Raw genomic sequence first — 27,029 nt, forward strand, 5'->3', positions numbered from 1 at the left:
TCTTCTCCCCTTCTCTGTGTGTCCACCCCCCTCCCCTTCTCCTGTCCACATACCTGTCCTGCTATTCATTTCACCCCCGAATGCTTCGGTAGTAAAATGATCCGAGATTCGGATCAAAGATCCGGATCTTTTCAATGATCCGATTCGAATCATCCGGATCATTGAAAAGATCCGAACTTCCCATCTCTGCCCATTCTGACATTACACCGCCTCTACGGCGCTCAGTGTGGGCAGATCGTGTATTGCGCCCTCTGTGAGGCAGCGCAGCCTGATAAGCTGCAGCCCATCCTGACAGAACGCTCTGCATACACTCAGCTTCCTTCTCCTCTAGCCACGCCTACCTCACGTGACATGCTGATCAGCTGCGGCCAATAAGCCGCGGCTTCGCATCACAGCGGAATGTACCATTGCCCGAGGGGGAGAAATAAAAGTTGATCGTTAATTATACGTACATACAGTGTCTACTTCACCTCTTTTCTTTACCAGATAGGTACATGTAGGTCACCCCGGTCACTGTGTGTAGCGGAACGGCAGAGCCCGCCCATACTCTGTGGTCTCCATTCCCACCATCCCTTCCCGTAATGCAGAGCGCCCGTCACGTGACACAGCTCAGCTCGCGCTCAAACTTCAGGCGGGAAGAGTGACGTGGCATCGCCTGCGGGGTCTCCTGCCAGCCAGGTATGAGGGGCCCATCCTCTTATAATCACATATGGGGGGAGGGTGGGGCAAGTAGTGCAGGTTCTGCTTCTTCAGTGTCACCAGTAGCAGCTGGGACTACACCTCCCCCTCCTTTTTTTTTCTTTCAGTCTGCTGCCAGTGTAGTAAAACATTTAGCAACTTTGTCAAATGTTGCAACCAGTTGCATTCATTATAGCTATTAGAAAGTGCAACCTAACCATCGACTTAAAGAGAACTCAAGATGGGTTCTAAGAACGCTAATTGCACACAGAGGCTGAGTATTATATGCAGACCTTGTTGCTATCCTGTTCCCCCCCACAGACCCGCCCCTGCGCTCTGCTATGCCTCCATAAATCACACAGTCGTGCTAGCGACGCGCAGCGTGTTACCAGCTGACTGTTTACCTTTGGCAGTGTCACTCTCGCCGCTCCCCCGCCTCCTCCATAGCTCCAGTCCCCGCCTGCATCCCTTCCCTCAAATCAGTGGGGAGGGAAGGGCCGCGGGCATGGACCGGCGCTATGGAGGAGGCGGGGGAGCGGCGAGAGTGACAGTTGCAAGGTAAACAGCCTGCTGCGTGTTGACAGCTCAGCGTATAATTTATGGGGGATAGCAGAGCACAGGGGGGCCTGTGGGGGAAGAAGTATAGCAACAGAGGCTGTGCAGTATAGGCAGACCCAGCCTCTTTGTGCAATTAGCGTTCTTAGAAGAGGCTTATCAAGTTAGAACCCACCTCAGGTTATCTTTAAAGGAAGGATCCGAGCAAAATAATAAAAAAAAAAAGTTTCAATTACCTGGGGCTTTCTGCAGCCCCTGGCAGCCAATATGCCAATATGTCCCTCGCCGCAGCTCCGGTGTCCCGGGATGAATCCATCTGAAAATGGCGCCTGCGAATAATGGTGCACGGTGTTGCCGCTAATCTGTTTGCCGCTTATCGCTATTTAACGTTAAATCCTTGTTGTTATTTAGCGTTAAAGAGACTCTGAAGCGAGAATAAATCTCGCTTCAGAGCTCAGTTAGCTGGGGCACGTGTGCCCCTGCTAAACCGCCGCTATCGCGCCGCGCAAAGGGGGTACCCTTCACCCCCAAACCCACCCCCGCACGACTTGGTCGTGCATTTGGTCGCTCCTGGAGGCAGGGCTAACGGCTGCAGCCCTGCCTTCAGTCGCGTCTATCAGCGGCGCATCGCCGCCTCTCCCCCGCCCCTCTCAGTGAAGGAAGACTGAGAGGGGCGGGGGAGAGGCGGAGATACGCGCTGACAGACGCGCGTGGGGCAGGGCTGCGGCGGTTAGCCCTGCCCCAATGCGGAAGCGCTCCCCCGCATTATGGAGGGGGATTTGGGGGTGAAGGGACCCCCATTAAGCCGCGGGATAGCGGCGTTTTAGCAGGGGCACACAAGCCCCTGCTAACTCTGAGGTCTGAAGCGAGATTTATTCTCGCTTCAGACTCTCTTTAAAGGATATATATATATGCACAAGAAAAAGAGTTGACTCTTGGGTGCATGTGAGGTAGAAAAAATTATTAGTACTTTATTAGAACACTAAATAGTAATGGTAAAAAACATTTAACCACTTCTGTGCCAGGGGGGTATATTGCTGATCGGTGCTGCGTGGGCTCTCCAGCCCGCAGCACCGATCAGCTGGCAGCCAGGGCGATCAGACTTCCCCCCCCCCCCCTTTTTTCCCCACTAGGGGGATGTCCTGCTGGGGGGGTCTGATCGCCGCCGGCTGCATGCGCTTGCGGGGGCTCTCTTCAAAGCCCCCCTCCGCAGTGCTTCCTGGCCTCCTTCCCTCCCTCTCTCTCCCTTTGTGAGCGGCGCAGGACGGAATTCCGTCCTGCGCCGGATAGGATAGGCTTCAGCCTATCAGGTGCCGGCAGTCCCCGGCCAATCAGAGGCCGGGGATCGCCGATCTCTGCCACGGCGCTGCTGCGCAGCAGCGCCGTATATATGTAAACACCGGGGAAGATCTTCCCCGTGTGTTTACATTTACCCTGCGAGCTGTGATCGGCGGCTCGCAGGGTGTTCACAGAGACACGCTCCGTGAACTGACATGGAACGGCTGCTCAAACGAGCGGCCGTTTCCATGGCATCCACTTCAGGATTCAGGGGCGTAGTTATGCGTACGCCGAATCCTGAAGTGGTTAAATCATCAATAAACACATACAATAACATATACCATAAACATGTTAAAAATGGAGGCAAGAAAAGTGCTGTGCAACATGAAGAATATGAATAGAAAAGGGGGCTGCAGTCCCCAAACTCCACAGGACTAAATGACCCAAACAGGCCTGTGTTGACAGAAGACTTGTTGAGACCTGCTTCAATATAGAGTACTAGCTGACCCACGGCGTAGCATACGCCACATAAGAGGGTAGAGGGCAGGAAGGGGGTATTGGCACAGTGGCGGGGAGGGGGGTTGGACCCCCCCTCACCTGGGTCCCCCATGTGTGCTCTACCTCCAGCTTAAGCTCAGCAGGAACCCCCCCTCACCTTGGTCCCCCATGTGTGCTCTACCTCCAGCTTAAGCTCAGCAGGAACCCCCCCTCACCTGGGTCCCCCATGTGCACTCCCCCTCCTGCTTAAACACAGTCGCAGCCGCCACTATTAGTAAGAGGCAGCGGGCGTGGATGACTCACCTCTTCCGTGTTCCATCGTGTGTTCCACTGTCGTCACTTCCCGCAATTCCGCACACTGTGTTGGTGTAATTTGGCTTTTTTAAAACAGAAGGAAATCTGCAATAATTCAGCTATAAGTGAACATTTGTGGTTACCAACAATGTACTGCTACTAAATACGTAAATTACCCCTTTTCCCCCTTGGTAAGCCAAGCAAGCATCTAGAGCTGCTGGTGTATAGCATAGCTTTAAATTTTACACTGTCATATCAAACCCAATGTAGACAGCCTGTTTCAGACTTTTGATCCTCATCAGTACATGGCAGGGACTGATACAGCTGTATGAGATAGGGCTTGGACCAGTACAACAGAGTAACCAAGCAGCTCAGGGTGACCCAAACCACTCGGAATGTATAAGTGGATAAATTGGACCAAAAAGACCTTCTACTAAAAGAATTAAAGCTTGGTGTAATTTGCCTTCTTAAAACAGAAGAAAATCTGCAATAATTCAGCTATAAGTAAACATTTGTGATTACCTACAATGCACCGCTACGAAACATGCAAATTATTACTTTTCACCCTTAGTAAGCCAAGCAAGCCTATAGCTTTACGTTTTACACAGTCATATCAAACCCACATGTGACAGCCTATTTCAGACATTTGGGTCTCATCAGTACATAGCAGGGATTGATATGGCTGTATGAGATAGGGCTTGGACCAGTACAACAGAGTAACCAAGCAGCTCAGGGTGACCCAAACTACTAAGAATGTATAGGGGGATACAAGAGACCAAAAAGCCCTCCTACTAAAAAAAAGCAAAGCTTGGTGTAATTTGTCTTCTTAAAATAGAAGCAAATCTGCAATAAATCAGCTATAAGTGAACATTTGTTGTTACCCACAATGCACTGCTACTGAATATGCAAATTATCCCTCTTTGCCCTTGGTTTGATATGACACTACTACTTCTTCTTGCTTGGACCGGCCCCTTCTTCTTGCTTGGACCGGCCCTGGGGGCAGGGCACTACTTCTTCTTGCTTGGACCGGCCCCTTCTTCTTGCTTGGACCGGCCCTGAGGCAGGGCGCTACTTTTTCTTCTTGCTTGGACCAGCCCCTTATTCTTGCTTGGACCGGCCCTGGGGGCAGGGCGCTACTTCTTCTTCTTGCTTGGACCAGCCCCTTCTTCTTTCCTGGGCCGGCCCTGGGGGCAGGGCGCTACTTCTTCTTCTTGCTTGAAGGTTGAGGCACTTACTCTAATATATATATATATATATATATATATATATATATATATATATATATATATATATATATATATATATATATATATATATATATATAGATGAGTTTCACTTACCTGGGGCTTCTACCAGCCCCATGCAGCCATCCTGTGCCCTCGTAGTCACTCACTGCTGCTCCAGTCCCCCGCTGGCAGCTTGCCGACCTCAGAAGTCGGCGGACCACATTGGCTATCATTCATAAAGCATTTCCGCATGCGGAAATGCTAAAAACAGCTGACTTTACCGACCACTCGGCAAAGTCAGCATTCATAAAGGCTCTTTCCGCATGAAAAAATGACACTAACGAGCAGAGTGATAAATCACCGCCTTGTGCGGTGATTATCGGAACAAATGTAGCAAAATGTTCATTCATGAAGAACACCGCAAGCGGTGTCAGGTCGGGAAGTCCCGCTCCCTCTGATGTGGCGATACCAATGCAAGTGAATGGAGACACACAGACCTCCCAGGCAGCTGCAGCAGAGCGGAACACGGAGAAATGTATCAACTCTGCAGCTTCCGTGTCTCCACCTGCCTACCGCCTGCCTATCGCCAGCCTAGTTCGGGGAATCTCCGCAGTGCTACCGCACATGGATACTTTTCTGTGAATGCCCACCCAGAAGTCTAAAATACCGCCAGCGGTGTTTTCCCGCACTGATTCCCCTTACCGACAGCCTCTTTATGAATGATAGCCATTGCGTACATTTTTACACATTCCTGCTAGTGCAGGAACATTAACACATACATTTTTACGCATTACTGGTTCAGGGTGGCTGCATGGGGCTGGTAGAAGTCCCAGGTAAGTGAAACACATTTTTTTATTTTGCTTGAACCTTCCCTTTAAAACAGAAGAAAATCTGCAATAATTCAGCTATAAGTGAACATTTGTGATTACCCACAATGCACCGCTACTAAATATGCAAATTATTCCTTTTCACTCTTGATAAGTCAAGCAAGCTTATAGCTTTAAGTTTCACACAATTATATCAAACCCACATGTGACAGCCTATTTCAGACACTTGGTCCTCATCAGTACATAGCAGGGATTGATATGGGTGTTTTTAGATAGGGCTTGGACCAGTACAACAGAGTGACCAAGCAGCTCAGTGTGACCCATACTACTGAGAATGTATAGGAGGATAAAAGAGACCAAAAACCCTCCTACTAAAAAAAAAAGCAAAGCTTGGTGTAATTTGCCTTCTTAAAACAGAAGCAAATCTGCAATAATTCAGCTATAACTGAACATTTGTGGTTACCCACAATGCACTGCTACTGAATATGCAAATTATCCCTCTTTGCCCTTGGTTTGATATGACACTACTACTTCTTCTTGCTTGGACCGGCCCCTTCTTCTTGCTTGGACCGGCCCTGGGGGCAGGGCGCTACTTCTTCTTGCTTGAAGGTTGAGGCACTTACTCTATTATATATATAGATAGACCTGATAGCAGGTATACATCTGTCAGATAATGCAATTCAAACAGCCCAGCAGGCTAATGACTCTTTTGAGCTGAACACACGGCTCCCAAACTAGGCAGTTCATAAATGATTCCCACTCGCAGAATCTTCAAAAGTAGCAAGCCAGAAGCCAATGGAAATTAATTCAGTGCAGCATGCTGGAGCCAGCAATAGATTAGCATAATAGCATAGTAGGCAGAAGCAAGTTTGTTATTGAGCCAGCATCTTATAAAGCTTAAACATAGTTCATGGCCTCAGTACAAGTGATTGATATTGCCAGACATAGTTTACCCGTCCTGGAATCTTGAAATAAAGTCAGGTCATATAGTCTGAAGCGATCACACCAAGAGCGTAGAAGGGCACTTTAAAGTCCATCCTTGCACAGCAAAAATCAAACCTCCATGTAGGGGGGGAGGCCTATAGCTCGACATGTTTCGCTGCTATAAACAGAGCAGCCTCATCAGGAGCAAGCGAACCCCAAAGAAAGATAGCGGTGGTGCCTAACCCTAACCACCCCCCTGGTGGTGCCTAACCCTAAGACCCCCTGGTGGTGCCTAACCCTAACCACCCCCCTGGTGGTGCCTAACCCTAAGACCCCCTGGTGGTGCCTAACCCTAACCACCCCCCTGGTGGTGCCTAACCCTAAGACCCCCTGGTGGTGCCTAACCCTAACCACCCCCCTGGTGGTGCCTAACCTTAACCTTGACAGTGTTACATTAAATCCATTCACCGTTTTGCAGTTAAATAACGTCTGCAGTTATATAGGGCGCTATTGATAAATAACGTTACTGTGCGCAATAACGTCTGCTGTTTCGCAAATAAACGGCACTATTGATAAATAACGTTAGTGTGTGCCACTATTGATAAATAACGTTAGTGTGTGCCATTTTTCTTCTTTTTTCCCTGTGCGCCATTATTATGCAGTACTAACGATAACTATGAGCTATGATTAAGGGCCTGAATGGCTCGAAACATGTCAGCTCTCTGATGCTTGTCCTAATGTCTTGCTGATGTATATGTCCGAATAAAGCTTGGAACCTTGGACTGGTGCGGACCTTCTGTTTTTTCTGTATTCCTGTGGGCCTGCTGACCTGGTCGTGCACAGCCTCGGCTCCTGTGGGTGACAGCGGTGTTCACAGACTTTATCACTAACGATAACTAGCGATAAGCGTATTTTTTTAATGCTGCGACTTTTTTAATGCATAGGCGCTGTGAGCCATTATTCACTGATCCGTCCCCGGGTACCCTTTGTTGCAGATGCCGACCATGGCAGATCGGCATCTACTGCGCCTGCGCAGAACACTTTAAACCACGTGAGGGAACAGTCCTCACTGGCTGTAATCCTATGACAGAAATATCTTCAGATTGATAGAAAGCAGAAATATAGCATCAAATAATGTGTCAATAAAACTTTAGCTGTTCCTGTGCCTTGTAAGGGTTTTTTCGCCTTCCTCTGGATCAGCAGGGATATGTGAGGGAGCAGGCTGGTGTTGTGCCTTCCTCTGGATCAGCAGGGATATGTGAGGGTGCAGGCTGGTGTTGTACCTTCCTCTGGATCAGCAGGGATATGTGAGGGAGCAGGCTGGTGCTGTGCCTTCCTCTGGATCAGCAGGGATATGTGAGGGTGCAGGCTGGTGTTGTGCCTTCCTCTGGATCAGCAGGGATATGTGAGGGTGGAGGCTGGTGTTGTGCCTTCCTCTGGATCAGCAGGGATATGTGAGGGAGTAGGCTGGTCTTGTACCTTCCTTTGGATCAGCAGGGATATGTGAGGGTGCAGGCTGGTGTTGTGCCTTCCTCTGGATAAGCAGGGATATGTGAGGGCACAGGCTAGTGTTGTACTTTCCTCTGGATCAGCAGAGATATGTGAGGGAGCAGGCTGGTGTTGTGCCTTCCTCTGGATCAGCAGGGATATGTGAGGGAGCAGGCCGGTGTTGTACCTTCCTCTGGATCAGCAGGGACATGTGAGGGAGCAGGCTGGTGTTGTGCCCTCCTCTGGATCAGCAGGGATATGTGAGGGAGCAGGCCGGTGTTGTACCTTCCTCTGGATCAGCAGGGATATGTGAGGGAGCAGGCTGGTGTTGTGCCCTCCTCTGGATCAGCAGGGATATGTGAGGGAGCAGGCTGGTGTTGTACCTTCCTCTGGATCAGCAGGGATATGTGAGGGAGCAGGCTGGTGCTGTGCCTTCCTCTGGATCAGCAGGGAAGGGATATGTGAGGGAGCAGGCTGGTGTTGTGCCCTCCTCTGGATCAGCAGGGATATGTGAGGGAGCAGGCTGGTGTTGTGCCTTCCTCTGGATCAGCAGGGATATGTGAGGGAGCAGGCTGGTGTTGTACCTTCCTCTGGATCAGCAGGGATATGTGAGGGTACAGGCTGGTGTTGTGCCCTCCTCTGGATCAGCAGGGATATGTGAGGGAGCAGGCTGGTGTTGTGCCTTCCTCTGGATCAGCAGGGATATGTGAGGGAGCAGGCTGGTGTTGTACCTTCCTCTGGATCAGCAGGGATATGTGAGGGAGCAGGCTGGTGTTGTGCCTTCCTCTGGATCAGCAGGGATATGTGAGGGAGCAGGCTGGTGTGCCTTCCTCTGGATCAGCAGTGATATGTGAGGGAGCAGGCTGGTGCTGTACCTTCCTCTGGATCAGCAGGGATATATGAGGGAGCAGGCTGGTGTTGTGCCTTCCTCTGGATCAGCAGGGATATATGAGGCTCCCTCCAGGCTGCTCCAGGCTGGTGTTGTGCCTTCCTCTGGATCAGCAGGGATATGTCAGGGTGCAGGCTGGTGTTGTGTCTTCCTCTGGATCAGCAGGGATATGTGAGGGAGCAGGCTGGTGTTGTACCTTACTCTGGATCAGCAGGGATATATGAGGGAGCAGGCTGGTTTTGTGCCTTCCTCTGGATCAGCAGGGATATGTGAGGAAGCAGGCTGGTGTTGTGCCTTCCTCTGGATCAGTAGGGATATGTGAGGGAGCAGGCTGGTGTTGTGCCTTCCTCTGGATCAGCAGGGATATGTGAGGGAGCAGGCTGGTGCTGTACCTTCCTCTGGATCAGCAGGGATATGTGAGGGCGCAGGCTGGTGCTGTACCCTCCTCTGGATCAGCAGGGATATGTGAGGGAGCAGGCTGGTGTTGTGCCTTCCTCTGGATCAGCAGGGATATGTGAGGGTGCAGGCTGGTGTTGTGTCTTCCTCTGGATCAGCAGGGGTATGTTAGGGAGCAGGCTGGTGTTGTACCTTACTCTGGATCAGCAGGGATATATGAGGGAGCAGGCTGGTGTTGTGCCTTCCTCTGGATCAGCAGGGATATGTGAGGGAGCAGGCTGGTGTTGTGCCTTCCTCTGGATCAGTAGGGATATGTGAGGGAGCAGGCTGGTGTTGTGCCTTCCTCGGGATCAGCAGGGATATGTGAGGGAGCAGGCTGGTGCTGTACCTTCCTCTGGATCAGCAGGGATATGTGAGGGTGCAGGCTGGTGCTGTACCTTCCTCTGGATCAGCAGGGATATGTTAGGGTGCAGGCTGGTGTTGTACCTGCCTCTGGATCAGCAGGGATATGTGAGGGAGCAGGCTGGTGTTGTGCCTTCCTCTGGATCAGCAGGGATATGTGAGGGAGCAGGCTGGTGTTGTGCCTTTCTCTGGATCAGCAGGGATATGTCAGGGAGCAGGCTGGTGTTATGCCTTCCTCTGGGTCAGCAGGAATATGTGAGGGTGCAGGCTGGTGTTGTGTCTTCCTCTGGATCAGCAGGGATATGTGAGGGAGCAGGCTGGTGTTGTGCCTTCCTCTGGATCAGCAGGGATATGTGAGGGAGCAGGCTGGTGTTGTGCCTTCCTCTGGATCAGCAGGGATATGTGAGGGAGCAGGCTGGGGTTGTGCCTTCCTCTGGATCAGCAGGGATATGTGAGGGAGCAGGCTGGTGTTGTGCCTTCCTCTGGATCAGCAGGGATATGTGAGGGAGCAGGCTGGTGCTGTGCCTTCCTCTGGATCAGCAGGGATATGTGAGGGAGCAGGCTGGTGTTGTGCCCTCCTCTGGATCAGCAGGGATATGTGAGGGAGCAGGCTAGTGTTGTACCTTCCTCTGGATCAGCAGGGATATGTGAGGGAGCAGGCTGGTGTTGTGCCTTCCTCTGGATCAGCAGGGATATGTGAGGGAGCAGGCTGGTGTTGTACTTTGTTCTCTGGTTGAACTCGATGGACGTATGTCTTTTTTCAACCAAAATAACTATGTAACTGTGTCTCTCTGCCTTACGCAGTCTAAAGTAAAAAGCTTTTCAAAAGTCTCTGATCACAGCCTGTGTGGAAAAAAAAAAACAACCTTGTGCATCAGCTTGGGTCGGCATCGGGGCTAGAGCTGTACCATATAGAAAGGTTCCACTTCCCTGTCACTATTTACAGAGGAATTACTGTTTTTTTTTCTGCTCTTCTCACACAACCTGCTTTCTCACAGATCATAAGCTGAGAGATTTTTCAGCTACAGAGAAGGCGGAGCAGTGCTTTTCAGCGCTGCTAGATTTGGGCGCAGCCAGCGCCACCATAGACTATAATGAGAATCAGTCTTTAGCGGCGCTCAGTGAGTAACGTCGGCGCCGTCAGAAGACGGAGCCGAGGTTGCTTAAAAATCACAATAATTCGGCCTCCAGCAATCTCTGGAAGCCTAATTATTTCATTCTTCCGCTATCCATGGCGGCCTGGAGGGGGAATAGTAATTAACATGGCCGGTACTTGTGGGGAAGCAGGATAAGCCATATACTTGGCTGTATCCTGCGCCCAAGTCTACCGGCGCCATTTCAAATGTATTCCAGAGAAGGATCTGAAGAGAAGAACCTGTACTTTTTCCTGTACTTGCATGCCTCCCTCTCATTCAGAATGAGCTTTTCCTGGTTGTATACTCTGTTTGTTACTGTTTGAAAGCTCTATAGGTATGTGGGGGTTTACAGAAGCACAGTTTATTTGATGGTTCCTCTTTAAAGCTATTAGTATCAGAAAATGCATCCCAATCTAACCCTTCTCTAACACACAACCCTCCCTTACCGATGCCTAACCTTAACCTCCCTAGCAGTTAAAGGATACCTTAGCCCTGGTTTAATTCAAAATGATGCCCTTTGTTTGTGTGGGGAGGTCTGTATAGGCTTACTGCACCTCCCTTAGCCCGGTGTAATGTCTGATTGTGCTGCCCGGAAGCTCCCTTCCACACTGAGTAGCACGCATGCTCAATGTGAAGTTAATTATGCTGTTGGTGGTAAAATACTAAATATCTTCGCTTCCACACATCCTACAATCCTCAAATTTTCAGGGTAGGGAGAGGATCCCCCGAACGACCTCTATGCCAAATTGCAGCCCCTGAGACCCACTGGTTCAGGAGATAGATTAGAGAAACCTATCTCGGGAACCAGTGGGTCTCGGGGGCTGCAATTTGGCATAGAGGTAGTTCGGGGGTCCCCTCCCTACCATGAAAATTTTGGGAGTGTAGGATGTTTAGTAGCGGAGATATTTAGTATTTTACCATCAGCCGCATAATTCAATAGGAACTGTGGCCGCACAGTCTCCTACTGCGCATGCGGGGCAGCGCAAATCCACAGGCAGCGTAATCAGACACAACACCGGCATCTTCCCCGGTCTTTTATTGCTCCTGTTTTCTATTTCCTGGTCAGCGACCTTTGACCCCGACATACTGTGTTGCCCATGTGTAGTATGTCCTATTGAGCTGCCTGTGACTGCGCTTGCCTGGGACCAGTATACTGTAGAAGGCGCTCACGCACTCCACTGGCGAGCACATTCACAGGCAGCCCAATAGGTGCATGCGCAGCCCAGTATGTCGGGGTCAAAGGGCGCCAACCAGGAAATAGAGAACCGGAGACATAACGCACCTTCCCCCACACAGGGCGTCATTTTGAAATTTAAATCGGGGCTAAAGTATCCGATAAGGACGAGTTAAGCTCATCCAATAATTACATTTACTTACCTGCAGCATTGCTGGTGCGCAGGATCCCTCACCAACACCTTGCATATTCCTGTCATCTTAGCAGCGATCCCCGTCTGCAAACTGATCTGCTTCCTTCTTTATCAGCTTCCTGCCCTCCGGCGTGTCCCTCTTACAATGCTGTATGTGCCCCTTGAGTTGTGCGCATGCAGCATCATCACAAGTTCACATTTTTGGTATTGGATTCCATCAGAGCCGCCTCAGGACAGTGATTTACGGCCCTGACTTTCTTCCTCCAAAAGCAAAGAATTCACAAAGAATACAAAACTGTGTGCCTCCGATTAAAGAGAACCCGAAGTGGGTTCTAAGGATCCTAATTGCACACAGAGGCTGGGTCTGCATATAATGCCCAGCCTCTGTTGCTATACTGTCTACCCTGACCAGATGTCCAGTTTTACCTGGGACACGTCCCAGGTTCAGGGTCCCCTGTCCCAGGCTGCAATGTGTCCCAGGTTATATCCCACTTCTGGCCACCGGGTGTCCCAGCCGTGGGACTCTGTGGCCGCATGAGAAAATGTTTGCCTCATTTACCGTTTGTGGAGTCGTTTTCTGCTACATTCCATGTGTAATGGCAGTGTTGCCAAACTTTCACCTTATTTTTTACTGACAAATACCTAAAAATGTACTGACAAAATTCCCTGCGCCGCGCACAGCGAGGCACGCCGAAAAAATGGGCGTGGCCACGCAACAGAATGTGGGCGTGGTCATGGGTGGGGCCAAATATACATGATTTTAGTATTGCTGTAAAAGGTCTGCCAGGGAAGTTTGAGCTCTGCCATAGTGTCCCCCCCCCCTCCCCCACAATACATGTAATCTTACAGCATTTCACCAAAAATCCACGCAATCTGGCAGAGGTTCTTCCAAAATACAGATAATATGGCAGTGGTTCCCAAAAAATAGATGTAATCTGGCAGCAGTTCCCCCAACATACACATAATCTGACAGCAGTGGTTCCCCAAAAATAGGTAGCCCCAGGTCTATAGGTGTCCCCAGAACAGGTAGCCAGGGGTAGAGATGTCCCCAGAACAGGTAGCCAGGGGTATATGTGCCCAGTATATGTAGTCAGGTGTATATATGCCTAGTATATGTAGCCAGGTGTATATATGCCTAGTATATGTAGTCAGGGGTATATGTGCCCACTATATGTAGTCAGGGGTATATGTGCCTAGTATATGTAGCCAGGGGTATATGTAGCCAGGGGTATATGTAGCCAGGGGTATATGTAGCCAGGGGTATATGTAGCCAGGGGTATATGTAGCCAGGGGTATATGTAGCCAGGGGTATATGTAGCCAGGGGTATATGTAGCCAGGGGTATATGTAGCCAGGGGTATATGTAGCCAGGGGTATATGTAGCCAGGGGTATATGTGCCCAGTATATGTAGTTGGGGGTATATGTGCCCAGTATATGTAGTTGGGGGTATATGTGCCCAGTATATGTAGTTGGGGGTATATGTGCCCAGTATATGTAGTCGGGGGTATATGTGCCCAGTATATGTAGTCGGGGGTATATGTGCCCAGTATATGTAGTCGGGGGTATATGTGCCCAGTATATGTAGTCGGGGGTATATGTGCCCAGTATATGTAGTCGGGGGTATATGTGCCCAGTATATGTAGTCGGGGGTATATGTGCCCACTATATGTAGTCGGGGGTATATGTGCCCAGTATATGTAGTCAGGGGTATATGTGCCCAGTATATGTAGCCAGAGGTATATGTGCCCAGTATATGTAGTCAGGGTTATATGTCCCCAGTATATGTAGGCAGAGGTATATGTGCCCAGTATATGTAGGCAGGTGTATATGTGCCCAGTATATGTAGGCAGGGGTATATGTGCCCAGTATATGTAGGCAGGGGTATATGTCCCCAGTATATGTAGTCAGGGGTATATGTGCCCAGTGTATGTAGGCAGGTGTATATGTCCCCAGTATATATAGGCAGAGCTATACTGTATGTCCCCAGAATAGGTAGCTAGGTGTCCCCCCAGCAGGAGGGGAGCAGCGCAGTGGAGGGAGAGTAGTGGGCAGCGGTGGAGAAGGGGGGCCATCTCCCCCCTCCTTACCTCACCTTAGGGCTCTCCATCCCTCGCTCGCTCTCCCCTCCAGAACTACGTGTTGTGCGGTGGCTGGGCAGCGGGCGGAACTTACCTACGTCTCGTTGCAGGCGTGGGATGGATTTGCCGCTAGTCTGGTCTGGACCAGACCAGAGCGGAGGCACCAGAACTTCCGGCGCTTGGATCGAGACGGAGGTAAGTTCCGCCCGCTGCCAAACGCCACTCAGCACTTAGTTCCGGAGGGGAGAGCGAGGGATGGAGAGCCCTAAGGTGAGGGAAGGGGAAGGGGGGGATGTTCCCCCTTGTCCACTGCTGCCCACTACTCTCCCTCCACTGCGGTGCTGCCCTCCTGCTCACAGGCAGCACTTTACAGAGAATGTAGTAGTCATGTCCTTTACTGAGCTCACAATCTAATCCTACCATAGTCAAAGTCTAATGTCCTGCCATATCATTATAATGTGTTTATGCCAGGGCTGTGGAGTCGGAGTCGTGGAGTCGGAGTCGTGGAGTCGGGCAATTTTGGGTGCCTGGAGTCGGAGTCGGGGAAAAAATGCACCGACTCCGACTCCTAATGAATTTGTAACTGTAATTAAAATAGAAAATATGATAAAATGTTCTATTTCTCAGATAATAGTCATTAAAAATAATGTATATATACAGTAATAGCTGTGCTTAGTCCACAAAAATGAAATAAACCAATCAAAATTAGTTACTTGTGCTGCTTCATTAAAGCAGTCCCCGTATTTTTAAAGTCAGATATACATATCTGATTGTGACTGTATATATGATGTGTACACAGGAATCTCTTATATATACTAAATAACATCTATGCTGTAAGAATAAAGCCTGATGTGTAGCTGTGTCACTAATAGAGATGGTCAACGAGATGGAAATAATTCTGCATTGATGCTGATTTATGCAAATGTATGCACTCCCTTTGCTGATGAAATCAAATAATTTGATATGTTATTAAAATTTGGTTTGGTGACTACAAATTAAAGGGTAACTGAGACGGATGAAAAGTAAAGTTTTATACATACCTGGGGCTTCCTCCAGCCCCCTTCAGGCTAATCAGTCCCTCACTGTCCTCCACCACCCGGATCTTCTGCTATGAGTCCTGGTAATTCAGCCAGTCAGCGATGTCCGGCCGCATGCCGCTCCCACAGCCAGGAACATTCTGCACCTGCGCAATAGTGCTGCACAGGTGTAGTATGCTCCTGGCGGCGGAGTGTGTGCATGCGCACTACACCTGAGTGGCTCAAGTACCTGGACTCATAGCAGAAGATCCAGGTGGTGGAGGAGGACAACGAGGGACTGATTATCCTGAAGGAGGCTGGAGGAAGCCCCAGGTATGTATAAAACTTTAATTTCATCTGTCTCAGGTTTACTTTGTTACACAGTAGTACTATACTCTACATATGCACTCCCCACAGAGCTGCAGGGAATCCACTGAGAATGCTGTGCACATTGAACACAGAGGTGTTGTCTGTTTACAATCTCCTCATTCCCCTGCAGAGTGCCTGCACATCATTCTTACATGTACCCACACTTACATTGCCTAGGGCCTGATAGATGTTCTTTGTTCCGGTTTGTACCTTTTACAAGTACTCTTACCAAGGACTAGTTTTAGTCTAAAGGGAATAAATATAGTAGTCTACATATCCTTCTCACTTCAGTTGTCTTGTAAAATTCCTAAGCGTTGGCAGTTAAGAGACAAATTTCATGTTACATACTTTTAATCAACAAAATTGTAATATGCAAATTAGAGGAGTCGGAGTCGTGGAGTCGGAGTCGGTGGAATCCTAAACTGAGGAGTCGGAGTCGGGAGTCGGAGTCGGTGGATTTTTGGACCGACTCCACAGCCCTGGTTTATGCAGCACTTGCATCTTTTGCAGCACTTTACAGACTACATACACATGTCATGGACTCACATCCATGATGCAAATCTCCCATTTCACTACATCACTGTGGGAACACTGCTTTCTTATGTGTTTGGGGAACATTGCCTAATTAGCTTTAGGGTCACTTTGCCTATCTGTGTTTTGGAAGGAAACTCTGGCCCCCTTACATTACAGTTCAGTCTGTTCACACCATGTACATGGACACGCCCATTTTTCCACCGTGATCATGCACATGCCCGTTTTTTTGGCACCACACTATTCCCTGTCCCAGGTTCAGCAAAGAAAAATCTGGTCAATGTACTACTGTCTACCCCCCTTGCCCCCCTGCGCTCTGCTTTGCCCCCCATAAATAAAACTGCTGTGCTAACGACACGACACGTCGCTAGCAAGCTGTTTACATGTAAACTGTCTCACTCTCCGCCGATCCCCTGCCTCCTCTATAGCGCCGCTTCCCCGCCTCCTCTATTTCTTCGCTCCGCGCCTGCGTCCCTTCCCTCCAATCAGCATGGAGGGAAGGGACGCAGGCGGGGAGCAGTGATTATAGAGGAGGCGGGGGAGCGGCGAGAGTGACAGTGCAGATGTAAACAGCCGGCTAGCGATGTCACTAGCACGGCTGTGTGATTTATGGGGGACAGCAGAGCACGGGGGGGGGGGGGGGGGCCTGGGAGGGAGACGGTACAGCAACAGAGGCTGGGCAGTATATATTTCTTCAAAAAGGATGTAAAGAATGCAGGACACAGCTATAGCACTTGTGCCTGCTAAAGCTAGCCGCTGAAAATCTGCGCATAAGCGGAGAGCTGGTCTCCACAGCGACAGACAACAACCGGTGTCCATGCTTGTGCCGGCTTCTTTGAAGGGGGCTTCAGTGTGCAGCATCTTTTCATCAGAGCCGTAAAACACTTTCCTGAGGCGGCTCTGATGAGCTGTAAAACTGCTTGAGTGTGCCTTTAAAAGTAGCAGGAATCCTCTCCAGGATCATCAAAGGGGGGAAAGATTAACGGAAAAAAAACAAACAGCTGGCCGGGCTGCCTCCTACTCCACAATGATCAGAAGGATAAGAGCGCCTATCGGGCTGATGAGCCCAGCGGTTTCACCCCCTCCGGTGGCGTCAGCATCCTGCTCCTCCACCGCTCCGTGCCCGCTTTCTCGATCTCCATTGCTTTATTATTAATGATATTTAGGTGATATAGCCCAATGGATGCACTTTATTAGGGGGGTTAAATTTTGAGTTGAATGCATGCTGAGAGTTTTGTTGCCTGGACGTACACACTTTTTTTCACTACCACTACATATAGATTTAGGGGTTTAATTAATAAAAAAAAGGGGAGCATAGAGGCCCCAATGGGACAAGGAGTCAATTTTGGGGGCAAACAAAATTCTCCCTCTTTAGGGCACCCCATTTATTGGGGTAGACCATGTAAACAGAGGCATTAGGGGTAATGCATATGATTTGTTATTGTACTACAATGGCCCTGGTGCGATCAACATTAGTGCTCAGAGATCATAGCAACAATATAGTATATGGTTCAAGGCAGACAGCCCAGCGGTTTGTTAAATTATGCTCAGCATGGAAACGTCATTGGCCTCAGTAGGAGTTGAAAATTCCCCATTATACAAAACATGACAAAATTTTTCTATATGGAGTGAGATCTATGTGTGAGCTGTTCTATACATCAAATTGCTATGAGACGCTATCAAATTGTATTTATTGTTTTAACATTCTATTAAGTCCGTTTTATTAGCTTTTTATAAATTTATTTTATTGTTCTTTAAAAGTTGATTTTAGCAGGCAGATATATATGTATGTATGTATGTATGTATGTATTACTTAGCCCCCACAGTTAGCCTAACAACAGCTAGATGGCGCTGACTTGCAGAGTGAGGCTAATGACAGATCCTGCAGAACAGAGAGGCTTGGTTGTGGGTTCCAGCCTCACCACTAATCCTATTGGGCGATTGCGTTCCATCAAGTAACGGTGGTGTGATGATTTGCTCAGCTGCCTGTGCAGGCAGGCAGCTTTTTGACCATTGTTTAGGTTTGCATGCTGCAGGACTCTGGAAAGAAGAGCTTCTGTCAGTTTTGCAGCTTGTGCTTGCTGAGGAATTTGCATACGTTGTCATGCAAATTGCCTGGCCACATTCATTGGAGGCGTGTACTATAAGTACTATGTCTTTCCCACGGTGCTTGGCTGGTCATAAGGATTTCGTCCTGTGAAACACTCTGGAGAGTGTCAGCCATGCTCTTTGTTTGAAGTTCAGCTTAGAGTAATTCCTGGAAACTGTACTAGGCAGATTTCCCTAGTGCAGTTAGGATTGTTTATCTGTTTTGTTTGTCTGTTTGCAATTGTCCTGTCCCAGCGGTGGTCGATAGGAAGTCGTTCTGATCTCTGTTCTTGGAGTATAGCTGGTGCAGCGGTTGCTACCAGCTATCTCTTCTGTTCTGCCTCTCTGGATCGCGCTAGCCACTTTTCGCTAGCGCTGTGGATCCTTCTGTTTCCTGGGATCGCGCTAGCCACTTTTCGCTAGCGCTGTGGATCCTTCTGTTCTGTTTCCTGGGATCGCGCTAGCCACTTTTCGCTGGTGCTGTCAGGGCTGTGGAGTCGGAGTCGTGGAGTCGGAGTCGTGGAGTCGGGCAATTTTGGGTGCCTGGAGTCGGAGTCGGGAAAAAATGCTAATGAATTTGTAGCTGTAATTAAAATAGAAAATATGATAAAATGTTCTATTTCTCAGATAAAAGTCATTAAAAATAATGTATATATACAGTATATATACAGTAATAGCTGTGCTTAGTCTACAAAAATGAAATAAACCAATCAAAATTAGTTACTTGTGCTGCTTCAATAAAGCAGTCCCCGTATTTTTAAAGTCAGATATACATATCTGATTGTGACTGTATATATGATGTGTACACAGGAATCTCTTCTATACACTAAATAACATCTATGCTGTAAGTATAAAGCCTGATGTGTAGCCATGTCACTAATAGAGATGGTCAACGAGATGGAAATAATTCTGCACTGATGCTGATTTATGCAAATGTATGCACTCCCTTTGCTGATGAAATCAAATAATTTGATATGTTATTAAAATTTGGTTTGGTGACTACAAATTAAAGGGAAACTGAGACAGATGAAAAGTAAAGTTTTATACATACCTGGGGCTTCCTCCAGCCCCCTTCAGGCTAATCAGTCCCTCACTGTCTTCCACCACCCGGATCTTCTGCTATGAGTCCTGGTAATTCAGCCAGTCAGCGCTGTCCGGCCGCATGCCGCTCCCACAGCCAGGAACATTCTGCACCTGCGCAATAGTGCTGCACAGGTGTAGTATGCTCCTGGCGGCGGAGTGTGTGCATGCGCACTACGCCTGACTGGCTCAAGTACCTGGACTCATAGCAGAAGATCCAGGTGGTGGAGGAGGACAACGAGGGACTGATTATCCTGAAGGAGGCTGGAGGAAGCCCCAGGTATGTATAAAACTTTAATTTCATCTGTCTCAGGTTTACTTTGTTACACAGTAGTACTATACTCTACATATGCACTCCCCACAGAGCTGCAGGGAATCCACTGAGAATGCTGTGCACATTGAACACAGAGGTGTTGTCTGTTTACAATCTCCTCATTCCCCTGCAGAGTACCTGCACATCATTCTTACATGTACCCACACTTACATTGCCTAGGGCCTGATAGATGTTCTTTGTTCCGGTTTGTACCTTTTACAAGTACTCTTACCAAGGACTAGTTTTAGTCTAAAGGGAATAAATATAGTAGTCTACATATCCTTCTCACTTCAGTTGTCTTGTAAAATTCCTAAGCGTTGGCAGTTAAGAGACGAATTTCATGTTACATACTTTTAATCAACAAAATTGTAATATGCAAATTAGAGGAGTCGGAGTCGTGGAGTCGGAGTCGGTGGAATCCTAAACTGAGGAGTCGGAGTCGGTGGATTTTTGGACCGACTCCACAGCCCTGGGTGCTGTGGATCCTTCTGTTCTGTTTCCTGGGATCGCACTAGCCACTTTTCGCTAGCGCTGTGGATCCTTCTGTTCTGTTTCCTGGGATCGCGCTAGCCACTTTTCGCTAGCGCTGTGGATCCTTCTGTTCTGTCTCCTGGGATCGCACTAGCCACTTTTCGCTGGTGCTGTAGATCCTTCTGTTCTGCTACTCTGTACCTGGATCGCGCTAGCCACTTTTCGCTAGTGCTGTGGATCCTATCTCTCGCTTGTCCCTGTTTTCGTGTGTCTGTCTTGCTGGAGGCTCGGTGAGGTAACCGTTAAGCAAGCGTTCGCGTCCTCTGTTTCATGTTTGTCTGTCGATGGTTAGTTAGGCGTGCTTGTCTCTATTGTGCTTATCACGTGGAGACCGCGCATAACCGCGTGCACTGTTGCGAATGAGTGCGGTGTTCGCGGTTAGCTAGCGTTTGTTATTTTCCGCATCTTCTCATTGTATTATTTGCTGTGCCTTTGCTACCCTCGTATTCTGTTCTGATCTGCCTTGTGTCACGTCTGGCGATCGCACCTCTCGCAATTGTGTTCCTATTTCATATCTGCTGTTGTGTGTGCGCGGTCGCGGAGTGGCGACTGGATTGGCGCACACACACACACAACCTGTCCCTTTGCTCGTTCTCATTCGCAATCGCCTCTCTTGCGATTGCGTTCTGCGCTTCGTACAATTCCTGTCTGGCATTTGTGGAGGTACAGAGGATTGGTTCCTCTGCACTCCCCAGCGCCATCTGCCGACAGGAATTTCCCTCTACAGGTGCGTAGCACCTTTGCTGGGTGCCTGCAATTACACGCTTGTGGAGGATTTCCGCCGTGTCAGCGCACGCGTTGTGCGCTGATCACGGAGAAAGTTCCACAATCGTTACAGGTGGATGCAGAGTTTGGAGCTACATAGGACGTCGGCCGCACCTGTGACGTCAACCCCTGATGAGTCCGCACGGATGAACCGCGTAGGGCGGAGCCAGGTGCGTCTGACGTCACTGGATGCGAAAGTACACGCAGGCCGGCGGGGAAATATCGATCGAGAAAGCGGGCACGGAGCGGTGGAGGAGCGTGACGTCAACGCCACCGTAGGGGGTGAAACCGATGGGCTCATCAGCCCGATAGGCGCTCTTATCCTTCTGATCATGAAAGTGCGCTGGATGGTGCAGGACATGTTGCAGATGCTTTTTAATGTTACGCTATGAGCAATCTTTTATATTTGTGTCTTTTATGGAAACTGGATTAAAACTTTTTGGCTACGAGGAAAAGAAAGAATCAGTGTTGCTTGGTTTACTATTACATTAAGCGTTAGACCCACCTGGATTTGAGGTGGAGACAATCTGGTGAGCAGCTTTTATTGTAAGCACTGTCCTTCCTGGTCAAATAGCCTTACACAGCCTGGAGGTGTGTTTGGGGTCATCGTCCTGTTGAAAAATAAATGATGGTCCAACTAAACGCAAACCGGATGGAATAGCATGCCGCTGCAAGATGCTGTGGTAGCCATGCTGGTTCAGTATGCCTTCAATTTTGAATAAATCCCCAACAGTGTCACCAGCAAAGCACCCGCACACCATCACACCTCCTCCTCCATGCTTCACGGTGGGAACCAGGCATGTAGAGACACCTTTTCTGTGTTGCATAACCAACAATCTCAAATTTGGACTCATCAGACCAAAGCACAGATTTCCACTGGTCTAATGTCCATTCCTTGTGTTCTTTATCCCAAACAAGTCTCTTCTGCTTGTTGCCTGTCCTTAGCAGAGGTTTCCTATCAGATATTCTACCATGAAGTCCTGATTCACACAGTCTCCTCTTAACAGTTGTTCTAGAGATGTGTCTGCTGCTAGAACTCTGTGTGGCATTGGCCTGGTCTCTAATCTGAGCTGCTGTTAATTTGCGATTTCTGAGGCTGGTGACTCGGATGAACTTATCCTCCGCAGCAGAGGTGACTCTTGGTCTTCCTTTCCCGGGGGCAGTCCGTATGCGAGCCAGTTTCTTTGTAGCGTTTGATGGTTTTTGAGACTGCACTTGGGGACACTTTTCAAATTTTTCGACTGACTGACCTTAGAGTGTGAAAAGCAGTAATCAAAGCAAAAGGTGGCTACTTTGAAGAACCTAGAATATGACATATTTTCAGTTGTTTCACATGTTTTGGTTATGTACTATACTTCCACATGTGTTAATTCATAGTTTGGATGCATCCAGTGTGAATCTACAATGTTCATAGTCATGAAAATAAAGAAAACTCTTTGAAACACACACGGTGTGTGTGTGTGTTTCAAAGAGTTTTCTTTATTTTTATTTTTACACACCATACACACACGCACCACATACTCTCTCTCCTCTCTCTCTCTCTCTCTCTCTCTCTCTCTCTCTCCCCCTATTGTATTGCATTCTACTCCACAATGGTGTACTGTATAAGCTAACTCTGTCACTGATTGTGGCTGATGCAATATTGTACAGGTAGTCCCCGGTTAACGATCGAGATAGAGACTGTAGGTTCATTCTTAACCTAAATCTGTTGGAACACTGTGCCATCTCTGTCCCCTGTAGCTACTCTGTGCCCCCCTATGCCTCCAGTGTCCCCCTTTGTGTCACCTCTGCCCTCTGTACCTGCTCATACAAGTTTAAAAGCCATTTTTTCTTTGAATTTTTTTACATCGATTTTCTCAAAAACTGCAAGTTCAATTTGAAAAAAAAAAAAAAAATTTGACTTGTTCCCATAGAATCCATGCCGTTCGTAAGTCGTGGATTTCCTGAAATTGACTTATATTTTTCAAAAATACAAACCTAAAACATTGCTCCACTTAGAAAAATGTTATATTAAACGATCTTATAATAAGTAAATTCGGTACTTATCCGTTAGCCGGGCGCATCCGGCAGGTGGCGCTGTTGTTGCTAATTTCAATGATAATTACTTCACGTAACAAAACTGTGACTGTAAACGCAGCGGGTGGCGCTAATTGCATTCATAGTTAAGATAACAATATGTGTATCAAAAAAAGTGATTTAATTAAATGAGAAATAAGCCGGCGGCAATGTAACAGATCAAGCCGCCGGCTTCGTGTCTCGCTCTCCTCCCCCCTTGCCCTCTCTCGTATACAACACTGGCAGCCCTGGGGGGCTCGTTCGTCGCAATAAAACAGGCAGGATTGCCTGCCGCGACGAACGACTCTGGGGGACACGCATGTCCTCCCCCCCAGGGCTCTATACGAGAGAGGGCAAAGGGGGAGGAGAGCGAGACACGAAGCCGGCGGCTTGATCTGTTACATTGCCGCCGGCTTATTTCTCATTTAATTAAATCACTTTTTTTTGATACACATATTGTTATCTTAAAGGGAATGTCCAAGCAAAATAAAAAAATGAGTTTCACTTACCTGGGGCTTCTACCAGCCCCATGCAGCCATCCTGTACCCTCGTAGTCACTCACTGCTGCTCCAGTCCCCCGCCGCCAGCTAGTTCTGCTTCTACCAGCCCCATGCAGCCATCCTGTGCCCTCGTAGTCACTCACTGCTGCTCCAGTCCCCGCCACCAGCTAGTTCTGCTTCTACCAGCCCCATGCAGCCATCCTGTGCCCTCGTAGTCACTCACTGCTGCTCCAGTCCCCCGCCACCAGCTAGTTCTGCTTCTACCAGCCCCATGCAGCCATCCTGTGCCCTCGTAGTCACTCACTGCTGCTCCAGTCCCCCGCCTCCAGCTAGTTCTGCTTCTACCAGCCCCATGCAGCCATCCTGTGCCCTCGTAGTCACTCACTGCTGCTCCAGTCCCCGCCACCAGCTAGTTCTGCTTCTACCAGCCCCATGCAGCTATCCTGTGCCCTCGTAGTCACTCACTGCTGCTCCAGTCCCCCGCCACCAGCTAGTTCTGCTTCTACCAGCCCCATGCAGCCATCCTGTGCCCTCGTAGTCACTCACTGCTGCTCCAGTCCCCCGCCTCCAGCTAGTTCTGCTTCTACCAGCCCCATGCAGCCATCCTGTGCCCTCGTAGTCACTCACTGCTGCTCCAGTCCCCTTCCACCAGCTAGTTCTGCTTCTACCAGCCCCATGCAGCCATCCTGTACCCTCGTAGTCACTCACTGCTGCTCCAGTCCCCCTCCACCAGCTAGTTCTGCTTCTACCAGCCCCATGCAGCCATCCTGTACCCTCGTAGTCACTCACTGCTGCTCCAGTCCCCCTCCGCCAGCTAGTTCTGCTTCTACCAGCCCCCTGCAGCCATCCTGTGCCCTCGTAGTCACTCACTGCTGCTCCAGTCCCCCGCCTCCAGCTAGTTCTGCTTCTACCAGCCCCATGCAGCCATCCTGTGCCCTCGTAGTCACTCACTGCTGCTCCAGTCCCCTTCCACCAGCTAGTTCTGCTTCTACCAGCCCCATGCAGCCATCCTGTACCCTCGTAGTCACTCACTGCTGCTCCAGTCTCCTCCGCCAGCTAGTTCTGCTTCTACCAGCCCCCTGCAGCCATCCTGTGCCCTCGTAGTCACTCACTGCTGCTCCAGTCCCCCGCCTCCAGCTAGTTCTGCTTCTACCAGCCCCATGCAGCCATCCTGTGCCCTCGTAGTCACTCACTGCTGCTCCAGTCCTCCTCCACCAGCTAGTTCTGCTTCTACCAGCCCCATGCAGCCATCCTGTGCCCTCATAGTCACTCACTGCTGCTCCAGTCCCCCGCCTCCAGCTAGTTCTGCTTCTACCAGCCCCCTGCAGCCATCCTGTGCCCTCGTAGTCACTCACTGCTGCTCCAGTCCCCCGCCTCCAGCTAGTTCTGCTTCTACCAGCCCCATGCAGCCATCCTGTGCCCTCGTAGTCACTCACTGCTGCCCCAGTCCCCCTCCACCAGCTAGTTCTGCTTCTACCAGCCCCATGCAGCCATCCTGTGCCCTCATAGTCACTCACTGCTGCTCCAGTCCCCCGCCACCAGCTAGTTCTGCTTCTACCAGCCCCATGCAGCCATCCTGTGCCCTCGTAGTCACTGCTGCTCCAGTCCCCCTCCGCCAGCTAGTTCTGCTTCTACCAGCCCCATGCAGCCATCCTGTGCCCTCGTAGTCACTCACTGCTGCTCCAGTCCCCCGCCTCCAGCTAGTTCTGCTTCTACCAGCCCCATGCAGCCATCCTGTGCCCTCGTAGTCACTCACTGCTGCCCCAGTCCCCCTCCACCAGCTAGTTCTGCTTCTACCAGCCCCATGCAGCCATCCTGTACCCTCGTAGTCACTGCTGCTCCAGTCCCCCTCCGCCAGCTAGTTCTGCTTCTACCAGCCCCATGCAGCCATCCTGTGCCCTCGTAGTCACTCACTGCTGCTCCAGTCCCCCGCCACCAGCTAGTTCTGCTTCTACCAGCCCCCTGCAGCCATCCTGTGCCCTCGTAGTCACTCACTACTGCTCCAGTCCCCCGCTGCCAGCTAGTTCTGCTTCTACCAGCCCCATGCAGCCATCCTGTGCCCTCGCAGTCACTCACTGCTGCTCCAGTCCCCCGCCACCAGCTGGTTCTGCTTCTACCAGCCTCATGCAGCCATCCTGTGCCCTCGTAGTCACTCACTGCTGCTCCAGTCCCCCGCTGGCAGCTAGTTCTGCTTCTACCAGCCCCATGCAGCCATCCTGTGCCCTCGCAGTCACTCACTGCTGCTCCAGTCCCCCTCCACCAGCTAGTTCTGCTTCTACCAGCCCCGTGCAGCCATCCTGTGCCCTCGCAGTCACTCACTGCTGCTCCAGTCCCCCTCCACCAGCTAGTTCTGCTTCTACCAGCCCCATGCAGCCATCCTGTGCCCTCGTAGTCACTCACTGCTGCTCCAGTCCCCCGCTGGCAGCTTGCCGACCTCGGAGGTCGGCGGGACGCATTGCGTACATTTTTACGCATTCCCGCTAGTGCAGGAACAATAACACATACGTTTTTACGCATTACTGGTTCAATGCATAAAAATGTACGCATTGAACCAGCAATGCTTAAAAAGTATGTGTTAATGTTCCTGCACTAGCGGGAATGTGTAAAAATGTACGCAATGCGTCCCGCCGACCTCCGAGGTCGGCAAGCTGCCAGCGGGGGACTGGAGCGGCAGTGAGTGACTACGAGGGCACAGGATGGCTGCATGGGGCTGGTAGAAGCCCCAGGTAAGTGAAACTCATTTTTTTATTTTGCTTGGACATTCCCTTTAACTATGAATGCAATTAGCGCCACCCGCGGCGTTTACATTCATAGTTTTGTTACGTGAAGTAATTATCATTGAAATTAGCAACAACAGCGCCACCTGCCGGATGCGCCCGGCTAACGGATAAGTACCGTAAATTCACTATAACCTGTGCCCCTTTAACCGCTTACCTCCAGCTGCAAACCTGCCGCCCCCCCCCCCCCCCCCCTCACAAAAAATATCAGTTAGGTGCTGGTAGTTGCAAACAATTACAGCCAGACTTACTGAAAGAAGCAGTGCAGTTATGCACAACGCAGGCAAGTTACAAAATCTGTTGCGTCTCAAAATTTTTCAACACACCAGTTGACCTTTCTTATGTTTGCGGCCACGTTCCCCTCCGTGTATGAGTGTGACCACATTGTGCAGGAGCATGGATCCGCAGAGTTTGAAAGTGGTGTACCAGCGGCTCTGTGCTATTGTGCAGGCACCGGCCATGCTCTGCGTCTACGCAGTGCGGCCACACTTGTGTACTTAGTGGGTCACGGCTGCAATCTATCTTTAACCTCTTGAGTGTTACGCTGCTCAGGAGGTTTTGCAGCCTTTGAGTCCCCCATTATAAAGTTAACAGATCGCACACTTGTAAAAGGTTTAGCTACTAGCACTAGGCTTGCTAGTAAAGGTGTCTGGCACCCTCCGATCTCTGCTGCTCCCCCGTTTATACATTACCCAATCTGGCTCGGACAGCTCCGGTCTTCTCTATGGGGAGGATCGCACATGACCTCATGCGCAAACCCGATCCTCTCCATAGAGAGACCGGAGCTGTGCAGGGAGGCTGCGCCGATCGCTGGATCCAGGCTGGGTAATGTATAAACGGCTGGATCGAGGGCAATCGGGGGGTGCCGGCCATCTGTACTAGCTAAAGGTAAAAGAGTCCCAAAGCAACCTCTCTCCCAGGGCTTACAGCCTGGTCCACCGGTGCTCAATCCCTCTGTGGATCACCAC

General features: G+C 49.8%; 1 protein-coding gene across 2 annotated transcripts in view; it reads left to right on the forward strand.

Moving 5' to 3' along the window:
* The first annotated feature begins 560 nt into the window (after positions 1 to 560).
* LOC137545353 (schlafen family member 11-like) overlaps positions 561 to 27,029 on the forward strand; it is a 194,070-nt gene continuing 167,601 nt past the window's right edge. For both annotated transcript variants that reach the window (XM_068266485.1, XM_068266486.1), the window contains exon 1: positions 561 to 678. The gene's annotated coding sequence lies outside the window, so the exon portion shown is untranslated. The remainder of the gene's footprint in view (positions 679 to 27,029) is intronic.

Source organism: Hyperolius riggenbachi, chromosome 2 (genome assembly GCF_040937935.1).
Source record: "Hyperolius riggenbachi isolate aHypRig1 chromosome 2, aHypRig1.pri, whole genome shotgun sequence".
Lineage (NCBI taxonomy): Eukaryota > Metazoa > Chordata > Amphibia > Anura > Hyperoliidae > Hyperolius > Hyperolius riggenbachi.